This window comes from Chroicocephalus ridibundus, chromosome 1 (assembly GCF_963924245.1).
Source record: "Chroicocephalus ridibundus chromosome 1, bChrRid1.1, whole genome shotgun sequence".
NCBI lineage: Eukaryota > Metazoa > Chordata > Aves > Charadriiformes > Laridae > Chroicocephalus > Chroicocephalus ridibundus.
The window spans coordinates 32,535,359-32,559,687 of NC_086284.1; the positions used below are offsets into that span (position 1 = coordinate 32,535,359).

At 43.3% G+C, this 24,329-nt stretch overlaps 1 long non-coding RNA gene across 3 annotated transcripts; it reads left to right on the plus strand.

Moving 5' to 3' along the window:
* The first annotated feature begins 2,729 nt into the window (after positions 1-2,729).
* On the plus strand, positions 2,730-17,349 carry LOC134515159 (uncharacterized). 3 transcript variants are annotated; one of them, XR_010070889.1, is made up of 6 exons: positions 2,730-2,813; positions 3,366-3,547; positions 5,533-5,626; positions 6,887-6,967; positions 7,388-7,544; positions 12,797-17,349. It is a non-coding gene; the product is annotated as an uncharacterized LOC134515159 (long non-coding RNA). The 3 variants fall into 3 exon arrangements; XR_010070891.1 differs by lacking the exon at positions 7,388-7,544; XR_010070890.1 differs by lacking the exons at positions 6,887-6,967; positions 7,388-7,544.
* The last annotated feature ends 6,980 nt before the right edge of the window (positions 17,350-24,329 follow it).

Sequence of the window (24,329 nt, forward strand, 5' to 3'; positions counted from 1 at the left end):
CCCAATTTAGCACAACTGCTGTGCATATGATCCACAAAATCAGCCTGTTCATCTGGGTTATGTATTTACATCTCCTGCTACTAGGCATTTGGTGAAGCAGCTCCCTCCTCCTTACCAGTCCTTTCGGGGCTTTGATGACTCAAATCCTTACTCACGTGAGCAGCCCTTGCTTGAACACGTCCTCTGCTGTTTCAGCTGGGCCTCCCTGCAGTCGCTCCTAAAGGATCAGGATGTTTGCCACCAGCATGCCAGGTTTCAAGCACAAGATACACTTGCTACATCAGGAAATTAGTGAATAAGAAGCTGAACCGGCAAAGAAACCCTGAGCATGAACGTATCAACTGTTCTATCTGATAAAAGAATTTTCCTATCATGCTCGGCACATGAAGCTGAGGTTAACAAACGGGGCAAAGTAGTCCAGGAAAATAGAAAACGTATATAGTAATGCAATAAAAATGCAACCCCCCCCATTGCTATTGCATGCGTAGTCTAAATATTGATGAAATTTCAAGACTGAAAAAAAAAATTAGAAAAAAACCTCAATGATTTTTTCGGTAAATATTTTTTTCCTAAATAAATTTCATGCTAACTGCCCTGTATTTCATTTCAGCTGCTTGAAATCGTTTGAGATGTAAATCAGAAGTGAAGTCTGGAACATTTTTTTTCCAGAAGGTGTTATGACCAGTCCTATCATCTAGGTAACCTTTTTATATCCCTGTAATAAATTTCATCCGTCATTCACCTTTGAGCACTGCACCTGCGCTCGCGAATCCCTATTCTGGGACTGCTTTAGCCTTCCAAATTGCTGACCAGCTTCAAACAAGCACAGCTGCTTGTTTAGCAAACATTAAAGCTGTTTCCTTCACAGCCAACTCCAAATATTCCAAAAAAAAAAAAAAAGGTCCTAGATGGATGCCAGGCTAAATGTGCATTATCTGTCCGACCACCACCATGGCTAGAAATTGAATATTTTTAACAATTTTAAGCTGAATATCCCATTGCTTAGAAGTGACTGTCACTTTGAGCCTATCCAGACAATTCAGAGGTTGCTGCTAAATTTGTGTTTAGTTACGTGCAAATTTGCACGTGCTAAAAATATGCCATGCAAAGCATCCAAAGCTGCTCTAGGAAGACTTATTTTATAATGGCATCCCACCACAGTACTTTCTGGTTTCTCTCCTAGCTTTGCTTGTGGCCATTACAGAAGGATGGCAGCGGCCTCAAGCAAGCAATGGAAAGAAGAGTTGCCAGAGTTGAATTTTCCTGCCAGTCCTTTGATTGGCTCCATTTTGCCCAGGGAAAACGTGAAAGTTTTGAACTCTGTGATTACAAACTCTTTATCTGAAAGCTCCTGCTCCACTGTGTGCACAGAATGGCCGGTGTTCACAGACTGAGCAGCTTTGTGATATTTAGTTCCGCACGTGGCTTCGTGTTTGCTGCCCGCTGCTCTGCGTCAGGGAGGCGGTGGGAGGAATTGCTGTTTTGCAGAGGAGGAGTTGCGGCACGCAGAGATGACAGCTGAGAGCTGCCACCCGTTTGGTGGGCCCAGCCGTCGAGCACCTCGGCTGCCAGGGTGCTTGGTGCCTCCCGTGGTCCTCGCTGAGGACCCTGCTGTGTCCCCTGGGCTGATCCCTCCCCTGGGCTCGCCCACCAGGTGGGAACATACAATCCAGGAAGGGTCTCAGAAGCTCCGTGTGGATCAGCCTGGGTTGCAACAAGATTACTTGGGCTTTTATCAACTTTTCACTTCGCAGCCTAGCTCACAGCACTGTAACTCGGGTGCACATAACTTAAATTACAGAATCACAGAACGGCAGGGGTTGGAAGGGACCTTCGGAGGTCATCTAGTCCAACCCCCCCTGCCAGAGCAGGGTCACTTAGAGCAGGCTGGACAGGAACGCATCCAGGTGGGTTTTGAAGATCTCCAGAGAAGGAGACTCCACCACCTCTCTGGGCAGCCTGTGCCAGTGCTCTGCCACCCTCAGAGTAAAGACGTTTTTCCTCATGTTGAGATGGAATTTCCTGTGTTTCAGTTCATGCCCGTTGCCTCTTGTCCTGTTGCTGGGCTTCACTGAGAAGAATCCCTTCGTCATCTTTGTAGCCCTCCACTGGACTCTTTCCAGTAATTCCTTGTCTGTCTTGAACCGGGGAGCCCAGAACTGGACACAGTACTCCAGATGTGGTCTCACCAGGGCGAAGTAAAGAGGGGGGATGACCTCCCTCGACCTGCTGGCCATGCTCTTTTTAATACACCCCAGGAGACCTTTTTGGCCACGAGGGCACATTGCTGGCTCATAGTCAACGCAATGTCCAACCCAACGTTGTTTCCCCTAGAAGAAAACCAGCAGGAACTTGCGACGGAGCCCAGCCAGACCAGGAGCCTCAAAGGTGTCCTTGTCACCGGCCCGTGGAGTTGGGCACAGCGTGGGGCTGCGTCCCCCGGGGTGGCGGACAAGGGGCGCGGAGGAAGCCCTGGCCACATCGGTGCGTATTTGCCTTTCTAAGCCAAGCCCTGCTCTGGAGGGGGCTTCGCCGCGCACCACCCAGCCGCCTCCGCGACCAGCGCAGCCCCTCCTCGCCTTTAAACCATTTACTGCCTTCAAACCGCCCGGGGCAGGGCGCGCAGGCTGCGTGGAGGATGCGCGGGGGGGCGCCGTTCCGGCGGCCGCCCAGCGGGTGGCGCTGTCGAGTCGCCGATGGGGCTGCGCGGGCGACTGCGCGGGGGGCGGCGGGGAGATGCGCGGGGCTGCGCGGACGGACCGAGGAGCACGGCCCGGCGGCCCCGCCGTGGGTGGCGGGAGGCGGCGGGGCGGGTGAGAACCTTTGGGGGGTATCGGGGCGGGGGGTGGGGGGAGTGAAAAGGTGGGAGGAATTAAAAGCGGAAAAAGTGATGCTGAGAGGGTCTCGGCGTCCGGGGGGGGGGGTTGGGGCGGGGGAGGGCGGGATTCGTCCGCAGGGGTATGGAATAAGGTGGGGGAAGGAGAGGAGGGAGGGAGGAGGCAGAGAAAGGAAGAAAAGAAAAATAAATGAAAAAAGGAAGAAACTTCTCTGTGCTCCCCCCCACACCAACTTCTTCGGAAAATCAAAATAATTAAGTCAACTCTTGCTATTTTTTTATTGCTATTAAATTTCCGCCCCCTTCCACACTCTCTGCTGGGATCGAAAGTGGAGAAGCTCAAATACTACGGGAAGGCTATTTTCAAATATAATATTTGCAAAACTCCCAAAGCACTGGAAATCTCAAGAATGGGTTGCCTGAGGCTTTCAGCCCAATTTCTGAATTATGCCCCCTCTATAAATAGGATGGGGTTTTTTTAACCACTATAACTATGTCAAGAGACAGGTTTCTTTTTTTAATCACATAGTTACTTTGATGACACCACAAGTACAGCTCTGCCTTCGCTAGTGGTAACATGTACCAGTATAGCATCTACCTCTCCTGACGAGGAAAAAATTACACCAGTGAAGAAAAGCCTTACAACTGGTGCCAAACCGTAGGCTCGTCAGCAAAACTACACCACTTTTACGGTCTCACAACATCCAACAGGTAAGTTTTGTGTTCGGAGTCACACTGATGGGCTCAACATAGCAGCAGTATGAGAGAGTACAAAATGGAGTATCATTTGGTCTTGCTCATTTTAATGGCAGTTTTGGAAATGCTGGAGGTTTCCTACATAAAATCAGAGGAAGGAAAGATGCTCCGTGCCTTAATAATAATAATCTTTAACCCAAAGACTTTACTTGTTGAGTTTGAGTTTGTTTTTTTTTTTTTTCTCCAGGAAATAATGTTTTCCAGCTTTTCTTCTATTTCTTTGCTATTTTCTTCTATTTCTTGTCTCTTGGAAGATTGTTAGCATTGCGATACCCAAGCCCTGGGTTTCGTTTGTTCCCGGCCCATTGCACACCAGTGAGGATGGGCACAGAACTGCCAGGAGACACACAGTAATACCCATGTGCACACGAAGGAAAGCTAGAATAGCCCGCTTCCCAAAAGGAGCTGCTAATCATTTTTGGTTTTCCTTTTTAAATAACTGCTGGTGAGTCAGGCATGACATGGCTCCCGTAATCTTCACAGATAATTGAGCAATTCATACCTTGTATCTGTGGGTAGATGCTGCTGTCAAAACTCAGGCCCATTCTGGAAGTGGATGAAGTGCTTTCTTTGGGAAAAAAAAAAAAACAAAACAAACCCACCCCTCTTGCTTTCTCCCACCTTTGATTAAGTAATCTTTAATACTAAAACTGTGCAGTAGGGAAATTTGCTTGTGTGGGCCATCGTTTTGGAAGCTGATGCGACAGCTTGTTGCACGACTTTTCTCTGTACAATTTCACTGGGAGGAATGCAAGAGATGGGCAGAGGCAAGAAGCTTTTGATTTTTGTTACTATAAGTTGACAAAATACAGCTTTGTCAGTTCTGATGTTCCACTGACAACCAGCGTTTCACACCTCTGTAGCACAGGCTGAGGTGTCCCGAATCTGAAATGGGTGGACTCCATACGAAGCCAGGCTCCTGCTGACACCCGTCCCACTGCATCTGACGGCATCGATGTCAGAGTGAGCAGGGAGAAGCCTTGCTCCCTGCACAGGTTACCATTCACCTGTGTTAACAGGATATTCTGAGTAATACCCGTTGTCTTCAGTTTCCTAAACTTCTTTGCATGGAGAGTGTTGTCCCAAATATCTGCATCATCAAGGAGCCCCTCAAGGGCCTCAGGACATCTGGACTCTGAGACAGCAATAGGAAACTTGTGCTAGGGATGAAACAGGCTGCAGTGTTGAACCCGACGATTAAAAGAGATCCAGACTCTGCAACACAAGGACATAAATTAAACCGGGTAAAAAATAAGGTTAGACTCATGGAACCTCAGTTAGAGGTGAAAAACAGCCTCTGTCTTCCTTTTCCCCCTAGTGAAATAGAATGATTTCTTTCATAACTGCACTGTCCAAACCACTTCTTAGATCCATGGCTTATTTCCATTATTTTAGCGAAGGTGTGTCTCGGTCTGCACGTAATATTTGAAGTAGGGGGGACTTCTAGCACTTTCCAGGTTGGCTAGTCCATAACCACGTAGAATAGTGCCATGGAAGAACAACTGCTCAGTGTCATGCAAAGGGAGGAAAAATTGAATACAGTTAAGAAAATGCAGATGCAACCCAAATATTGGGAGGATTTTTCCAACTGCTGGATGTTGCAGATGGTGGAAGAGTCCCTCCAGAAAATATTGGTTCACCCTTCATCCTGGCACACGCTGAATTCATCTGAACAAAGCAACAGCAGACACTAGAATTAGTCAAGGAATCAAACAGTTTTGAAACACTAGATAGAAAATCTCATAGACCATTTCTAGGTATTTCTCCCCCCACCCTTTTTTTTTTTAATTTATTTTAATGAGAAAAGCAGTTATGTTAAAAACATCATGGGGAGTAATTCTGAACTGGCAGAGAGATGGGATAGATGATTGAACAGATTCTTTCCACCTCCACATTTTGTGATCTATGAACTCACCTTTGGGAAAATTTTCTCATTTCAGGCTGAGTTTCACTACCCCAGGGTTGTCTGAAGAAGGTGGGATATTTAACCTGAGCGGCGTTAACACTACCACCGCGCTTTGGCTTTAAAAGTTGGTAAGATGTTTCGTCACTAAGAGACTTCATCACAAAGTGACTTTTCGCTGATTTGCTTTCTTCCTGGATGCCTCCCTGTAATATTTTCTCCTAGTGCTTCACACTGCAAGCCAGAGATGCTACTGTTGGCTGGACGTGCTGGAGACCAAACTTGCTCCGCAGCCAGCCTGACGTTTGCTGCACCAAGTCCTCTGTGACTTCCTTTTGCTTCCCGTCCTATTCCTCTCAGGCAGAAAGCTCATATGAGGGACACCATTGAAATATGATGTCCAGTGCAATTTCTAAGGAAAACCCCATCTTTCTGGCCCCCAGCGGATGGTCCCCTTGTCAAAGACTGAGTTATTTGGAAGCCCTGAGAAGTCCTGCAGCTCCATGCTGCTGTGAACACCAGATTAGTGCTTAGTGAGCATGGCTGTGTCCTCAGCCAGTAATCCTGCTTAATGGGACTCACCGTAATGCAGGGTAACTGGGTGGCAAGCGTCCAAGTCATTCTTTTTAATTAAGGAATCCGCAGAGAAGTTCACATGGGATCTAATGACTCAAAACACCGTGTTTCTGCGGAGAGCAAACAGCGAGCTAGGAGCCTTCAAAGCGTGAAAGGAGGGGACTGGTATCCCCAAAAGCAGCCCGAGGCATTTGATCAGGCACCTGGGAACCAGGGCCGAGAATAGTTTGTAGGAGTGACAGTCTGGGGACATGTGGCGATGTCCCCAGCCCTGCAGAAGGCTCAGGGAGGTCCCCAGCCGCGGAGTGACTGGTTTTCCTCTGGGTTCACTCCCATGCAAGCCACTTCTGTCACAGACAGCACGCAAGTGTTGCTTCATCTGGGTTGGTTTCTTCTGGACACTTGATTTTTCTCCAAGCAACTGCATTTATAGCCAAAAGTCCGGGACCCAGAACAATGTCTAATTTAGTTTACAGCTCAGAGGGTGTAAGGAGGAAGTAATGTGGATCTCAGTTCAGGAAAAAACAACAAACTGGAAAAAGAGGCAGAAGAGGACATTCACCCATTTCAGCTAGAACAGTTTGTCATCACATGGTGCTAAGTGGTCAACATCAGCCTGAGACTCCAGCGGTCCACAGCTTTTCTTCTCATTCTTATTAAACCTTCCAAATTAGAGAGGGTGCAAATTTATGTAAATAACAGTGTGTAACATATAATTCTTCTTGGCGCCAAGAACTGAGAAACTAGTAAAATACTTTAAAAAACAAATAATGAAATAATCAGAGAAGTCTCATTGCATTTGTGTTTGTTTTCAGACCGGAGCTTTGTGGCTCGGAGAACGGATCCACTGACCTTTCGCTTGCGTGCTCTTCAGCTCCTGCTCTGCCACAGGCCAAGTGAGTGCAAGTGAGCTCCGTGGTCCTCCCCATACCCCAACATGCGCAGGCTCCAGTGATCAGGAGCCTACGCTGGTCTTGCCACAGATTTCCTGTGCGGTCTTGGATAGGAAGGTGTCTGTGTGCCTCAGTTTTTCCATCTGTAAAATAAGAATGATGTTACACTGCTTCACCGGCGCAGCTAAATTTCTGCTTAAAAAGCAGTCTGTGACCTCTGGATGAATGGCGGTAATGAGCTGTTTGCCTTATTTATAAGTATCATTTGGTGTGATATAAATATTTTTTTGCATTGTGCATGCTGTGTTTATTTTGTGCAAGTGAACGCAACCCCAACGAAAGCGAGAGAGCGAGTATTTTGCTTTCCCACATAACTCAACCAGCGTTCCTGAGTCCTGATCTCTAACACCTCTGCTATTGCAGTCCTGGGCCCCTCTTGAGCAGAAACTGCTGATCGTGCCAAATTCTCTGGTGTTTTGTAATGTGGGCTAACATGCGCCGGGGTTTGGATGAGACCAACAGGCTCATTTTCACTTAAGACCTGCAGCAGCACTGGAGCTGGAGAGCACAGAAGTGAAAGGTCAGTGTATCCCTTCCCTAAGCCACACAGCTCCTGTTTGAAAACAAATAAAAACATCACGTGACTGCTATGATTTAAAAAAAAAATAAATTTAATAGCTTTATTCCCTTTCTTCATCCAGAAAGTCCACTTTACACCAAAAGGAAAGTTAGATGCCTGTACATTTGCACTGTTCCTTCCTCGGAAGGTTTGCTTGGAATAAGAAAAACTGTAGACCTATTACATTTCTCATCTTTCTAATTTAGTGTGTCTCAGTCCATGTGTATAGTACTAGCCAATATTTAGATGTCTTTCTGGAACAAAGTTGGTGAATACGACCATGCACTTTGAAAAATTAAGGTCCGAATAGACACTGACAAGTGATTAAGTTACCACAGCCTAATGAGTGTCTCTAGAGAATGATTAAAGTGAGCACTTAACTCGGGTGGGCTGGGAGCATGCGCACAATCAATTACTATGGCTTGGTAGATGAAGAATAAATTGTTAAACCGCAATAAATTGACAGTTTGCCATGTCCATGCCCTGAAGGACATGATGGTATCCCCTTTCCACTTCCAAAGGGTGCTCTCAGCTGCTTTTCTAGGTTCCCTCTGGAGTCTACCAGAGAGGCAGGCACTCACAAGGGGGGAGATGATCCCACTTAGTTTGTGCACCTGTTTTGGAACAGTAGAAATCAAACTCTGATGGCAAAAGATGGTGAGATGAATCCCCCACAAAATGCCTGAAATGGCATTACTATCAGAACTCCTTCTTTTCTTGAAGAGACGTAGCCATTGAGTACTAGATCCCGCAGATCTGGCGTACCAGTGGTTAAGTAAAAACCCAGAGGAGGAGACACAGTAGTCCTAAACCTCAGTAACTACCTCTAGCAATGAGGACAATGGACAACTCTCTGCTGCTACTGACTGAAAAAAAGTAAAGATTGATCCTATGTGCCTCCTCACCTTAGAGTTCAACAATAACATCAAATTACTTCCCAAACAACTGTGAAAAAGCTATACAACCTGGAATCTCATCCACTGTTGTTCTTCTGTTAAAAGAGCCACAAATTAAGGAATACTGGCAGGCTGATAATATCTGACGAGGGCACTGGTACTGAAGAATTACCAGGTTCATCAGAACCATCTCCAACACCCCTTGTTAACTAAATACCTTCTATTAATACCTTTCTGCAAGCTACAACAGACTTCTGCCATAGAATACACAACGCAAACCACCTCTACATCAACACTTGTAAATCAACAATCCACATCATGATAGCATCAAAACTTGACTTGAATATTCTTGAGTGGGACCAATATATAGCGTATCGGCCTGAAGGCAATGGCAGCCTTATTTACTTTATTCTCACTCACAATTTTACTTTCAGTAGCCCACATTTCCTCCAGCATATGAGTGGACACGTGAGAGTTAAAATGACTTGCAACATGCCAACCTTTTCATGGGACACCTGTAGAAGGATTTCTAAGTAAGTTTATAAATTCTGTCACCAAGGCCAACCTGTACCTAAAATGACATATTCATCGTTTGATCTGGAAACCCAGATTTCCATATCAATTCGTACCACGAATTTGATAATTATTACCGTGCTACTCCTCTATCTCTGGGATAGCCTAGTCAAGTATAATTTTCCTGGACACTATGGATAACATCAAAAAAGGTAATCCCCAGAATAGAATGTGTGTGTGTATATATATCTATATATACACATTATGCGTAATATGCATATACAAAACCTACAAACCAGCTTAGCAACTCAATATACCCATCAAACATCTGAGAGAGTCGGTAATACAGCCAAGCTCTCATATACCACTGCCACCACCACATTTGCTTTGAGAAGAACACTGTTGTGGACGACCTAATGATGTAAGAAGAACTGTTTCTCAACAAGTATATTACTTGAGACAGCCATGTCATGTTTTTGAAGGAGCCATCCAAGCACCATATAAAGAATTACTTCAATACTAAAAGACAACCCACAAGGACATTTTTTCTCCAGTTATTACATACCATGACAGCCTGGAACTTACATAGAAAATCACTGAGCAATTGCAGCTTAAGCTTATATCTAGTTATAAACTCAGTGTTGCCTTCCAAAGACCTGGTACCAAGCTCACCGAAATCAATGCAATATGAAATTGGGGGGCATTAAAGGAGATACTGTGTGGAACGTATTGCACGGCATTGCCTCATCATGAGCAGCATGGTATAAAGAGGGTATCTCAGTCTGTGGCAAGGTAAACAGATCCAATCCCAGAAACAGCGATTAACAAAGAAGCATGAAGCTCCAGAAGTCTGAGTCAAGTAGTCACTAAAAGCATTGGATACTGCTGAGAGGTTTATGAAAAGCATGAAAATAGGTTCTGATGAGATCACTCACAATTTTCATCTCTAGTTGCATCAGAAAGACTGCAAAAAAAAAAAAAAAGTTTTGTGTTAGTCACTGGGACTTCTGCTACAGGTACAACGAGAAATGCGAAGATGCAGAAGAAGGACAACATGGTGTTGTTCAACTTCTGTGAAACTTTGAATCTATTTGAATGAGATCGGGAGTGCAAGTTTTGTATTAGAAGCCAGTCTACTACATTATAGTCTGCCTGACTAACATTGCTCTTATTTTTGGTGGCTAAGGTCTTTCCTTGCAAGAGAAATACAGAGCTGCTGGAGTTATTGCTGCCCTGGATATAACATCTCACCCTATGGTACTTGCATTCCAATTGAAATGAGGTTTTGATCTGACAGAATTTATCATGAGCGAAATTTGAGCAGCTACAGCCGCAGGCCCCTTGAGCACCTTACAGAGAGAAGGCAGAAGAACAGGAAAGCTCCGTGATGGTGACTGAGCAGCTGGGTGGGAAGCCGTACTGATGGAGTCCCTTGTACTCGCTCTTCGTCAAACCTCGGCAAAGGTTTACAGTGAACAAGCAGGAGATCCCTTCCCTACTCAGCGTGGCATATTTGTATCTGGTAAAGAATCGGGTGGATTCATATTTTGCTGTAATTGAGGAAAAAAAAAAGGATATACACTCTACTGTATGCATGATAGGTGTAATGGCATAATTGGAGGAATGTTTCCCCTCCTTTCTGGATGTAAATTGCTCTAAAAATATAAGAGAATGTATTAAAAATTATTAGAAATTATTAGAAAAAAGAAAGAAAAGTTCTTTCAGCTCAAGAAGGACAGGGAACTGCTGGAGAGGGTGCAGCAGAGAGCTACCAAGATGATTAGGGGACTGGAACACCTCTCTTATGAAGAAAGACTGAGGGATTTGGGTCTCTTCAGTCTGGAAAAAAGACGGCTGAGGGGTGACCTTATCAACACTTATAAATACTTAAAGGGTGGGTGTCAGGAGGATGGGGCCAGGCTCTTTTCAGTGGTGCCCGGGGACAGGGCAAGAGGTAATGGGCACAAACTTGAGCATAGGAAGTTCCGTCTAAACATGAGGAGGAACTTCTTTACCCTGAGGGTGTCAGAGCCCTGGAACAGGCTGCCCAGAGAGGTGGTGGAGTCTCCAACTCTGGAGACATTCAAAACCCGCCTGGATGCGTTCCTGCGCAACCTGCTCTAAGTGACCCTGCTCTGGCAGGGGGGTTGGACTAGATGATCTCCAGAGGTCCCTTCCAACCCTATGATTCTATGATTCTTTACTGAAGAAAGTAAAGCAAATGAGCAGGCATGGATTTATCACTGTGAGGGGAAGAAAAGGAAGAGAGAACAGAAAGGAAGGAGGGGGGAGCACATGGAAAAGAGAAGTGGCACTTGTCTGCTGGGAGGAAGGTTGTCTTTTCCCAGAGAGGGAATGAATCACTTTATCTCCTACAACAATTTTTGTCTTGAACAAAACAAAGTGGCAAAACCCACAGAACTTCTCCAGAAACAGCCTGAATGGAAATTGAGGTGAAATCTCTGTGGGCTACAACTCGAGCATCCATCAAAGATGTGGAGAAGGAGGAGGAGGAGGAGTCAGCAATCCAGAGTGCCGAAAGGGAGGTGAGCCTGAAGGGTGGCACTGCCACAGTCATGGCCATGGAGGAAAGCCTGGAACAAGCAGTGATGCACAGAGCCCAGATCCGGTGACCTCTATGATCAGGCCACGTATCACAAGCTAAAGTGCGTCCATTATCAAAACCTCGTGACTTGTTTGCTAAAACTTTACTCAAAGCCATTTTAAAATGGAGAAGAGACATCTCTGCTATGTGGTCTTTTCCAGACTTATCCAGGGAGGAAGTTTCTCTGCCCCAAAGCTCTCTCCAGAGATACTCAGGGTAGCTCAAAGTATCACTACAGAACTGTGTTTGTCATCTATGGGTCACTTCAATTTTTGTCCACTTTGGTAGGTCTATGTGAAAATTCAGTATGGTGAAACCGAATTAATAAACACCCAGATTTTGGTACCACTGAAATTACTTAAAATATGTTCATGAGCTGTATCTCATTAAGGGCAAATATAAAAACAAAGTGGAAATTTTTTTAGTGTAAGCAGTTTTCAACTTCTAAATGAACAAGAAAAGGTTAGAAGATTTTTAAAAAGTAAAATATCTCTATGTTTTCAAATCTCCTTACTTAAAAAAGGCTTATCAGATCAGCCTTAAACTTTCCAAAAATATTCTTCTTTGCCAAGAGACCACACGTTAAGTTTCAGGTGGGAAAAAATTTGGCTTAAAAAAGAAGAAGAAAAAAATATAGGGTCTTAGAATAAAAATCAACATGGAACTGCTACTGTAGTTCCATTATAAAGACTCATAAAAAACATTTCCAGTTGCTCTCCAGTAGGTCTGATTTCCATAAGTAAAGCCCCACTTTATTTCTTCCACAGTTCCTTATAGGTCTTTAAGGAGCTATGAAAACTCTCTTGCCAACAGGGAATTTCTTGCAGAAATAAAGTATCTTAGGCAACATTTTTTTATAGATCTGGAAACGTATTAATGATTAAAGGCCTGATCCTTCAGAGCTGAGTGTTTGCAGTTTCCATTGGCTTCTGCGGGAATGACAGATGCTGGGCACCTTTTCATATGAGGTACAATATCTGCATACCCCTACTCTGTGATTGCACCAGGCTTGTGAAAAACCTCAGTGCTTGCCCTCCAAACCGCACAGGGCAGGTCCCCGTATTCAAACCCAAGACTTTCAAATTCATGACTCCGGTCCTTAAGATCATGGGACAGACTTAAAATTCATGAGCTTTTTCTGGTTTTATGTGATTTGTGAATTTAAACCTCTTTTCTTAAGTAAGTTTCTTGCCTTTCAGGTTTTCTCCGCAGGAATCCAGGCTGGAAATTCACTTTTGTTTAGAACAAAGTAAGGTTTTCCTTGCTGCCGCCCGTCTCCTGCAGCCGGGGAAAAAAAAGAAAGAGGCCAAACATCACAGGACGTGGTATGGGACTACCGGAGATGGCCGCTGTGAGGCTAACTCATCCTCCTCCTTGCAGGTCTGTCGCCGTGATCCTGCCCATCCCGGCACAGCCCCGCGGTGCCGCTTTCTCAGCGCGTTCGGCTGGGGACACAGGATCAGAGCAGAACAAAATCTGTGGGAGGCAGAGCTGCAGCTGCTGGAGGAGCTTATTTTATCTGTCAGCAGCTGTACATGAACCCTCTCTACTGCAGGATAAAATCTGACAGAGAGGCATAAGTCCTGACAGAGAAAGTTTTATGTACTTTAAAGTCCCCATCAACCTGTCAATGCATAAATGGCCACATGCAATGTAAGTGATGATTAAAAGTGATCCAAAAGAAAGCATTTAAAAACCAAATGAACCTACCCGCTACACCAGATCTACACCAGAGCTTCTTGATAAGTTAAACTGTTTTTAAGTCGCAGAGATCAGCAACTAAAGGTCTGCCTGCCAAAAGGCATTTTAGACATTCAGCAGATTTCCTATTAAAATGTAAGATAAGAAACCATCAAAATGTACATAAAAAAGACCCCAGTCAAGTGTGTAAAATTTCTTGAGGAATCAAGGAAAGCGTGTCCCATTTGTGGGACTGCTTCCAGGGGCTTCTCCCTCTCCTTCAGCTTTTGTGCTTTTGTGTTTATGGCAAAAAAGCATTTTACAGTTGGAACAGCTACATTCAGCCTGCAGCCCAATAGCAGCTCCTTCGCTGGGAAGGATATTTATTATTCCTGGCGCCTTTAATTGCCTGGTTAATCTGTGTAACCAATAACCGTAATCCATGTAATCCCACGGCCCTTTCACTTGTCCTTTATCGACCAGGCAGGTATTCGTTATGGTGGTGGTTGTGTTCTTCCCTCCAAGCAGGCTGTCAGCTCTTCACACAAGAGGATTTCCTACCATGCTACGCGTTTGCACAGCGCCGGCACAACGGAGCTGCCGGCTTGAAGCTTTCAAGGGCTACCAGAGAAAAAAAACAGATATCTCTGCAGCCACCCTAGGTCCATTTGCCAATTTATATCAATAAAGCTGGAAGACAGCAAGGGAATGAGGAGAAAAGTGGTATTTTGTTTAAAAAAGAAAAAGAATAGAAAATCAGCCATCGTGAAGAACCAGTCTCTATCTTTCTCATAGTGCTCTCTGACCTCTGGGTAATCTCCTCCTGGGGAAGTACTGGAAATAAACTCTTAACTTTTCAAAGACAAAAATCAGCTGTCATTGCCTTCTGTAAGGCAATGACAATTAAGTCAGTGTCTTATATTTCCCCGGCATTTTTCCATCAATATAGGGCACTGACTTAATTGTGTCATTCAAATCACATTGTAATTGTGAGTCAAAAATGTAATTCTTGGTTTACCTGCATTTCTGTACCACTGAGGCCAACGCATGCGCCTACTGCTCCAGTGATACATCCGTATGGATGTATGCTCTAGACCTACACACAGAATAAATGGCTGTGGATATTTGTCAGGCTGCTGCTAGGAGTGGCCTCATATTTTTTGGATAAGCTTCAGATAAAAGTCTAAACATCTGGATACTTATAAAAATCATCCAGAGCTCCTGGATGTCGAGGCTTTTCTGTCATTCATTTGGACGCGTATGTGAAATTGTCAGTGGGCACAGAAGTGCTGTAATGCGAGGGGTAATCAGCCAATGGACAGAAATAGGAATCAGATGTCTTTCAAATAAAACTCGCCTCTCCACCAGCAATCCTCCAGCGAATCTCCCACACCTGTGGATGAGGGGTTACGCTGCTGTTACTGCCATTCAGAACTCTTTTAATGCTGGACGTATTTTTAAAAGACAGCTCTCGCAGCTTATAAAGCAAGGTTTTGGCTTAGGCTAATGAAAAGCATTAATGTACTGTGGGAGGTGGAGAGAGAGAAAGATTATAATTAAATCTCTGCACTCCTCTCCCGTCTCTAAGGGCTTGGATAAGAAACAGTTCTGCTGGGCAGCTGAATTTGAGCTAAATAAGATAGCGGGGGGAGGGAGCCTTCTTGGTGGTTTCATACAGGCTTGCACATGTGGTAGGGCCAGGGAACATTTCTGATGAAAATAAAATTGTTCTGGGCTCAATCCAGCTGAAAATACCGACAGCCTGCCGGGCCCCGCAACTTTCATAAGGTTGCAGATCCTGGCTCCTAGCAGGAAGCTTGGCCCAGCTGCCGTGGAAGGCCCAGCAAGCAAAACAATAGTTTTATGCCTGAAAGTTGCGCATCCAATGGGGAGAGACAGGAGGAGTTGTGCCAACACGCTCCCTCTCTCACAACGCTGCCAAGGTCGGGCTCCTTCTTGTGCCTTCAGTCCCCCTGACCTACAACCTGCGAGTGCGGCCAAGAAGTCGCTTGGGAGCCTAAAGTTGGAGGCGGTTTCTCCTCTGCTCGTAAAAAATGGCTGGTGGGTCTTGGTATCTCACAGGCTGGTGGTCATAACTGGTAATGGCCTCCCGCAGGATGAACGTGATTCTCCCGTCATTCTCTCCCCTGTCTCGTTTTTTACTATCAGCTTCTCTTGAGTTTGATTTGACCTTGAAGAGCAAATGTTTTGTTGAAATGATTTACAATTTATGTTAATTTATATAGTGCCCTTTATGTACATCACAGGCAGGTCTTTATAACAAGTAAGTTTGAAACAATGTAGATGCCACATGCCAAAAAAATACAACTATTGAAAACAGAAGAGTAAAAGACCCCAAACAACGTTTTAAAACTTCTGAGGGAATTTGATATAAAAACTTTTTTCGGTGTGGAGGGGGGTGTTGGATTCCACAGCTTTGGATTGCCAAGAGATGTGTTTCATCTGAGACTGAGCCTACGGTGGACAACGAAAAGTAAGTTCATAAGCTTGGTTAGCTGTTGGAGACATGGGCAACAAAAATACTTTAAACTCAGTGCTATAGAAGTAATCCCTGCAGCTGCCTGGATCAGAGACTCAACTCTACATCCTCTCAGCTTTTGCATCTCATCACCCTAAAATCACCAGTGGGCCAGAACTTCTCACATCATGACAAGCTGGCCTGTTCTAGGAGAAGAAAGGGGCAAAATGAGCAGAGTCAGTTCACCTTGCTGACACACAATCAAATCCAGCTCCAAAATTGTGCTCTAAGCTTCTTTTAAAGGGGAAAAAGCAAAGTTCCTACCAACACACAGCCCTGATCCTGACAACTCTGTGCCTTCCTCAGGGTTTCACTGACTTAAAGTGCTCCAGAGGAATAGAAAAACCCATAGCCACGCTGACAACACCTATGGAAAGTTAGTTTTTTCCAGAAAATTGCAAGGAGTGATCACAAGCACAGAAAACATGGAATATAATGAAAATGAAAAGTAATGTTGAAGTAAAACCAGGCTGTTAGTTAGTGCCCCTTATTGTCTCTTTAATCACTGATTAAGCCCTTGTACTCACGACCATTTCATGTGATTTGAAACAGCAGTAATTAGTCCCCATCCAAAAGAGTACTTAGACTCACACCTTAACTCTAAGTATCTGCAGATCTCTGCTGAAGTCCCTGTGAGGACTGGCACCCTGAGATGCTGCCCACACACTTGCACGCTGGACCGAAGCCCGCATTTTCCCTCTCCTGAACTGCAACGGTGCTTTTTTCCTGTGACCATGGAATTAACTTGGAAATTCGCCCCCACACAGACGGCCTGCCGCTATTTTTTTCTGCTTCAGCAAAGCTCACTCCAATGTTTCAGCTGCGGTTGCAGAGCAGGCCTGATTCTCTACTGAGAAATTTGCTCTTGATTTCAGTGTTTTCCGGATCGGACCTCAGCAAGCACAAGAAATCTAATAAGTATGTCTGTGTGTTTTCAGAGGTGCTCAGCATCTTGGACTATCAGATCAGTCCCCCTTTAGAAGCATAGATTTGAAGAGTATGGAAATACCATTTTTATATGTCTATATACACACACTCACTCCATACATGCATATATATATATATATATATTATTATTACTATTTCACCAGAATTATGCAAACCTGTTACCTGATCAAAGCGCGAGCCAGTATTATTTTAACAATGGAAACCTTTGCTTTTCTCTGCAGTTGTCTTTGTTGAACAAAGCCAAGACAACATTTTATCAGAAATATATGCAGACGTGATCCAAATGACATGGAGCCCTGTTAAGCACAGAGAGGGATTGTACTCTCAGTTATACCAACGTAACTTCTGTTCAAGACAAAAGATCCCTCTGATCTTACATCAGGCAGATGTACTTCTGAGCAAAAGACATAAAAGACTTGTCAGAACTTGTGCACCTCAGTGGGATTTATATCTCTGTAAGTGGGCCCGTTTGAGTTGAAGATGTATGTGTGTACATTCGTAGCGGGAGCTATTCTTCTCCCCCTAAGTGCAACACACGGGTTGGACGTGATTGCATTACATCTAAAAATGTAATAAAATGTTTTGCCTGTGAACATGCAATAAAACACTTGCACTTCATTTTATGGGACGGTATTTGTGTGTAACCTGATTCTTACATTATAACACATTGCAAATTTAGTATAAATGCTCTCTTACTCCAAAGTGATAGTGTGCATAGCAGGATGATTCACAGGATAAAACAAGAGCCTTTTGCTCTTGCAAACACAATCGGAAAACAGGCTTGAGCTCACTGAAGAAATGCACTGGATGGGTTCAGACCCAGGGCTCACTGGTTTGCACAGCATTCCACAGGAGCTTGGTAGCATCACCTGGGGAAGACCCAGGACCAAGGTCCCAGCGGTCCGTGGCTTCCTGGAAGAACAATCTTCCCTTAATTCCACCTTGCAGCTTGGCCCATAATGTGCAGAAGTTACATAGAACGCGTTTCACTTGTAGGAATGGCACTGCCACACTACATCTTGGACCTGCTGTCTAGCGAAGGGATGGCTAATTTTAAAGAAATGCTGTTTGAAGGCCACATCTCCCTCCACATCCCATTCAGCTGCTCTTTTTTGCTGCAGTGCCTGCCCTCCATGCATCACACCGGGAAGGAACGTGTTGTCTCCAGATGGTCCTGAGAAGGCTCTGAGAGTCCCTCTGCCCTGGGTCAGGACAGCCAGCAGTATTTCAGACCAGATAAAAGTTGCCACATGATGGAGTCAGGACCGCCTGTAAAAGGTTGTGAGCACAGTGCAGCAGGACAGGGGTGCGATATGAAGGACACCGCGAAAAGGGAGGGCAGTGGTGAGACAGCGTGGGCACCACGTGCCTGGTGTAAGTCCTGGGTAGAAGGACACATCTTAGAATCATAGAATCATTTAGGTTGGAAAAGACCCTTGGGATCCTCGAGTCCAACCATCAACCTCACTCTACAAAGTTCTCCCCTACACCATATCCCTTAACACCACATCTAAATGAGTCTTAAACACATTCAGGGATGGTGACTCCACCACCTCCCTGGGCAGCCTATTCCAGTGTCTGACCACTCTTTCTGTGAAGAATTGTTTCCTAATGTCCAGTCTAAACCTACCCTGTTGCAGCTTGAGGGAACACAGGGAAGGAAGTTAATAATATCGCAATGTGTCAGGCAGCTCTCGGAGTGGGCATGGCAGTTCTTGCTGTACATATGTATAGAAATGCATGTCACAGCATTAGTGACAGAATTTCACAGAGGAGCAAAAAGGGGTTGCTTTTTCCATCTTAAAATTAATTTCTTTATTGCTATGATAGCACACAATGACACTGTTCTCTCAGTATTTAGGTATTGAATTCCCCTTTTTGAGAGGGGACTTAGACTTGAGTGACCTGTGGTCCCACCATCTACGTACTGAGCCCTCTTTGTTATTTGTGCTTTTTGGAGAGATTATGCTCCCATGATTTATATAAAGAGTCTGCCTTCTTAGAGGGGATTTCATATGACCCCATGATCCCATTATTTAAGTACTAAAATCCTCCTTGTTAGAGGTTACTTTAACCACCATTTACACACTCAGCTCCACAGAATAGGGCTTTCCCCAGCAGTGTCAATAAAGTTAGCTTTTGTTCAAGTGCTCTTCCTCTCTGCAATTAAATCACACTTGAGAGGCAACACTCCTATTTTTTATAGCGTGCTCTCAGGCCTCCTGTGCCAGTGGCATGTTAAGCAATGCCCAAACCCAAGAGTGGATGTGACCACGGGTTGTGCAGCCTTATCTGTGGCTGTGAATCCCACCAGTCAGGATGAGAGGGCAAGGGGACAGGACTGGGCACAAAATGGTGATCTCATCCTAAATGACTACGGTGAGGTCCTTAAATAACACATGCTCAGGCAAAAACCAAAGTCACCACCACTGAAAACTGATACAATGAAAAGAATTAGCTTAGAAATTAGTACATCCTTCTCATACCTTGTCTTTTTATCTCAAGCATTTCACGTTTGTGAACTCTATGTGCTTTGTATGCAGTTATGCTAGTAGCATAAAAGTAAAAGCTTTGATTTAGGGTGTTCAGGCAAATGATGGTTAATATAACTTTTGCAGAATAAATACTAGGGCAGTTTTAACTATGTGTGGAGACAGGTTCTTGCAGATTTCACAGATCAGAAAGAAAATCCAGAAAGAAAAAAGCATAGCGAGAAATAAACCTTTCTAGAAGACCTTTACTGCATGGACCAAAGCACTTCAATTCCACAAACAAGAAAGGGAAGGAGAAAGGTAACTAGGAATAAAAAAACCAACAATGACAACATATAAGATGTGTCAGGAAAAAGATGATCTAGACACAAAGTATGGCAATGTGGAAAAGCAATAAGGAAAGTAAAGGCATAAGGAAATAAATAGGTCTATTAAATACCCATCTTTCCATTATAGAACTGTATAGATGGATCACGAAAGACAAAAAGGCCTATGAATGCTATAGAAATTTCAGTGTTTGGAGATGGCAAAAATTCTAATGGAGACATAGCTCGTGACGTTTGAAATAAATCATTCCACGAGACACTTCACAAGCAGTGGAAGGAGGCACATGCTGCTCACATGAGTATTACAGAGCAGTTTACCTACAGAGGCTATTAAAAATCACCTGCTCCAGAGGAAGATATATCTGAGGTTATCTTTGGCATATCAGCTTTGTATTTAAGAGACTTTTAAGAGATTTTAGTGTATCAGGGTAAATTCAGGTAACTGAGAAGATGTTGACTTTGTGCCAGGATTCATGAAAGCAAATAGGTAATTATAAAGAAAAGTAACGAGAGGTTCTCTCATCTGACAGAAAATTTAGGAAAAACATGGAAGTGAAGAAGAGAAGAGGAAGTGGCATTCATCAATTAGAGAAGCAGATGCGTGAGTATAAGTCTTTTCTAATCTATTTGCAATTCCATTCTTTAAATTGTTCTAGATTGATGAAATTTATTATTTTTTTTAATAAAAAAGTTTGAAGAAATTGCTTTATTTGACCCCAAAGGAAATATTTTCCTTGGTATTCAAGTACAAAATGTTCTTACAAAAAAGCTGAAGCAAATTTTGAAATTAAATATTGCATATTGAAAGATTCAAATATTCCATTTTTAAAATGTCAACCCAATATTCTTCACCTCTTTTTTTCAGGTTCTCCTTGTACCCTTACCTATTTAGATACACTTGTCTTCAGCTGAAATAATGAGAAACTTAACTTGATTTCAGAAAATATATTGGTCTATTTCAGTTTGCATTTTTCAGTGGGAAAAAGAAGGTTTAAAGAAACTTTTTATTCAACCGTAATAAGGAAATAACAGCTGAGGAAATATTGCCAATCAAGATGGCTTAAAGAAAAATAAACCACGTTAAACAAATGGGTTTCATTGTCTGATGATGGCTTATTGGTAAAAGGCACTGTATAGATGTAAAACATTTACTGAACGCTACTTGGTTTAACATCAAACCATATATCTATGAGGATTGCAAAATACAGAATCTGTGAAGCAGTTCTGGAGTAGGTGAAGAACTGAATAATTGGCAGATCCTAAAATAGCATTTTCAGCAGGAAATCACATGCTAATGCGAATGTTTACAATAGAAATCCGTGCAAATTAGTACTGGTGATGATGCTTGTGTGTATTTCTGTTGGTAATGTAGAGGGGAATGCAAATTACTACTGAAAATGTCTTAATTACCTAAGACCCAGTACAGTGGTACATGATGGTGAGGGCAGGGCAGATGTACAAAATTATATGGACTTGACATACAAAGAGCATGTGTTTTAATACAGGTAAAACCCAGAAATCTGTGTGTAGGACTGAGGAAGACAAGCACGGCCACAGAGTCTGGGACTTGGGATGGGGCAGTGCCTCTGAGAAGGACTCGGGACTCATGGGCAAGGAGTTGCATTAGAGTTCCTGCTGCAATGCCGTAGCTAAAACAAGCCCTAAATGTAAAAAGAAAGGAGCAACCAGTGGAAATATGAATATAATTTTACATTTGTACATAGCTGCAGGGACACAGATGTTGGAACATTAAGTACAGTTCTGGGCGTCCTGTATTTATAAAAAGATGTTGAAAAACTGAAGAAGATGCAAAAAACGAGCCAGGAAAAATATTCCAATGCTGGAGAAAAAATCCTGCACAGTGCAAGACATAAAGACCTGATCAAAAAGAGGAAGAATAGGTAATTTGAATGCCACACTACCCTGGGACTAAAGTGGAGATAGCTACTTTGATGAGCAACGGAGAGTAAAAAATGAAACAAATTCACAAGAGAAATAAAGCAAATATTTTGGAAAGCCGAAGTAACTTAAGTTATTGGCCCAAAAGTCTTCACCTCAAGACTAGATGTCTATATTGAAGACTGTGACTCAGAGAAACTCGAGGTAGACAACATGATATGGAAGTAACTTGGTTTTAGAAAAAAACCCAAGAAAACAACAAACAAAACCATGGCCAATTTTATCCCATGAAATTGGTCCTGATGATCTAATAACCTTTCTGGGCACATCTGTACGACTCTCTGGATCTCTCATCTCTATGGATAACACTTTGTGGAGCAGACCCAAGTCTTCCTGCACATCCAATTTACCTTTTTGGTAAAGAACTGAGAGGACAGATAGTTGTGTAGCTCTTGCCAAAGCTAACAAGAAGCGTATCTTGTGCAAGGCAAAGCCCTGCTTGCAGAGAAATTTAAGCCAAAGCGATGTATAACTGCGAGCAAACGGTGAAGTCATAAACACCCTGGAACCCATTTTGCCTTCGGTTCCTCACCACTGTTGCATGGTTTTAAATGAGAGTTGAATTTGTTCAGGGCTGCTGATGCTCTCCATATGCACAACTGGTGCCTTGGCATTTCTAATGCTCCATGGTATTGGGGAGATAAAAGTTCTGTGATATTCTTGTCCCCCTTCTATAATGAAGCCGTTATCCCTAAGAGCTCATTTAAAACTGTGTCTCTGTGGGATCCTCTCCATCGATTCCTAAAGGCTGCAGTCAGTCTGTTCGAAATGGACCCAGGAACAACCTCACGCAGCCTGAATTCGTGTCCATGGTGGTTTGCTGTACCCAAAGCTCCCGGCACAATTTGAGTTACTGTCTTCAGAGAGGCCAGAGCCTTCAAAAGGTTTTATTCCTCACCCCTACAATTACTAACGTGGGGTCTTGAACACAATTTATACAAACTGACAACGCAGAAAAGGATTTGGGGATCATGTCTAAAATGATATAGAATTTGACCCTCAAAAATCCTTACTCGTTAGAGGGTTGGAATTTTCCTTTTCTTAAGAAAACATCCAACCCTCCTTTCTTTTTAAAAGTCAAAACATCCTGGAAAGCATCAATTATGTGCTTTAGTTACAAAATAACGTTGATTGTACAGACACCTGTGCATAGCGCTCCATCCTGATACTCAGCTAACATGAAAACTCAGACAAACAGCCCTGTTAAAGTCAATGGGAAAACTTGCCTGGAGAGGGTAAAGTTTGCAGGATCAGATCGTCTGCAGAGAGTTGCTTTGTTTCCAGAGATATTTTGTGCTTCACTAAGTAAAAAATGTCATCATATTTCAAAGTGAAATTTTGCAGGCCATTGATCTAGAATGTGAGCTGGTTCCTTTGGGTATTTTAGAAAATCAGAAACAACATATTTATTTAATTTAGAAAAATTACTTCCGTCCAAGGCTGTTTCTCAAGAAACATTCATGACAGCCTAAAACTTGCAAACTCGCTACATATACGTGCCAGGCATAGCATAAAGATAAATAGCTCAATATTTTGTGATATGAAATCTCCCCGAACAAGTATTTCATGTTGGATTGTAACAGATCTTAAAAGACCTTCCAATGTCCTGGAAAAATAATCACAGTTTTAAAGGGCTAGTAAATATATATCTTCACATGGTAGTTAGCAAATGTTTCAATAAACTGTTAAAGATTCCTTCTAACAATTTTCATACTTCGTCCCAGAATGATTAATCATGTTGCCTTTTTTTTAAGGTTTGTATTAAAATAATAAGAAATAAACTTTCCAGAATAGTAAAACATTGTGATTCTCATGCCAATAGGAAAAGCCAAGGACTTTAAAAATTAAAGATGACATCTCCAATCTAGATTTCGGCCCCAGCTAAGTAATTTTCATGCTTCTGGCCTCTCTCGGTCCCCTGAGGAAAATGGATGAAACCCTTCTCCCAGAAGCTGAGGGTATACCTGGCCTAAATTCTTTCAGACAACACACCTAAAGAGCAGAAACCCAGGTCTGTAAGTTATGCTTAGTTATTGAATGGCATCTGTTTGTGTTGTTACACAGGGCAGGGTACACTTTGCAGAAATAATTAAGTGAATTATGGACAAAGTGTTAGTCTGAAAAGAAAAAAAGAGTGGTCCTGTTGCTGCCTGCTTTAAAGGAGTTTGACTGAAGTTTCTCTTCTGTGCTTCATTATTTTGTCCTTTATGCTTTTCAAGTATATCCCCAACTTGCAATTTAATAAAGGTTATTTTTTCTCTTAAGAAAAATAATCTTTTGTAACAAACCCCTCTGAATATTGGTTCTGTGGGGTTTTTTTTGTTTCTTTTGTTTTGTGGGGTTTTTTTCCTGCTGCAAAAGATAGGGATAGAAAAAACAGGCAGAAAGTACTCAGGGGAACCACAATTTTGTACTGGTCAGAAAGCCCATTTCCTCCCTCCTTAGGAACATACAATCAAAGATACATTTTGCCCTGAACCGGGCATCCTGCACCAAACAGCAAAAAAATGGTGATTCTTCACCAGAATATTCTTGTAGTCTTCAAGGAGTCATTGCTCAGAGACTTTCTGTGCTGGGGTTGGTGTCTTTGTATGTAGTAGTACTCACAAGATTTGTCCCCAGAACTTTTAGCATCTTCTTGTGTGAAGGACATCCTTAGCTTAAACACACACAAAAGGGCTTCCTTTTGCTTGCTTTCAGCCTGACGTCTGCCAGATGCATTTGGCTCCCTCTTCCCCTTCCTCCTCCTGGCTCTCGCCCTGGGTAAGAGCGAGAGAGGGAGTCCTTA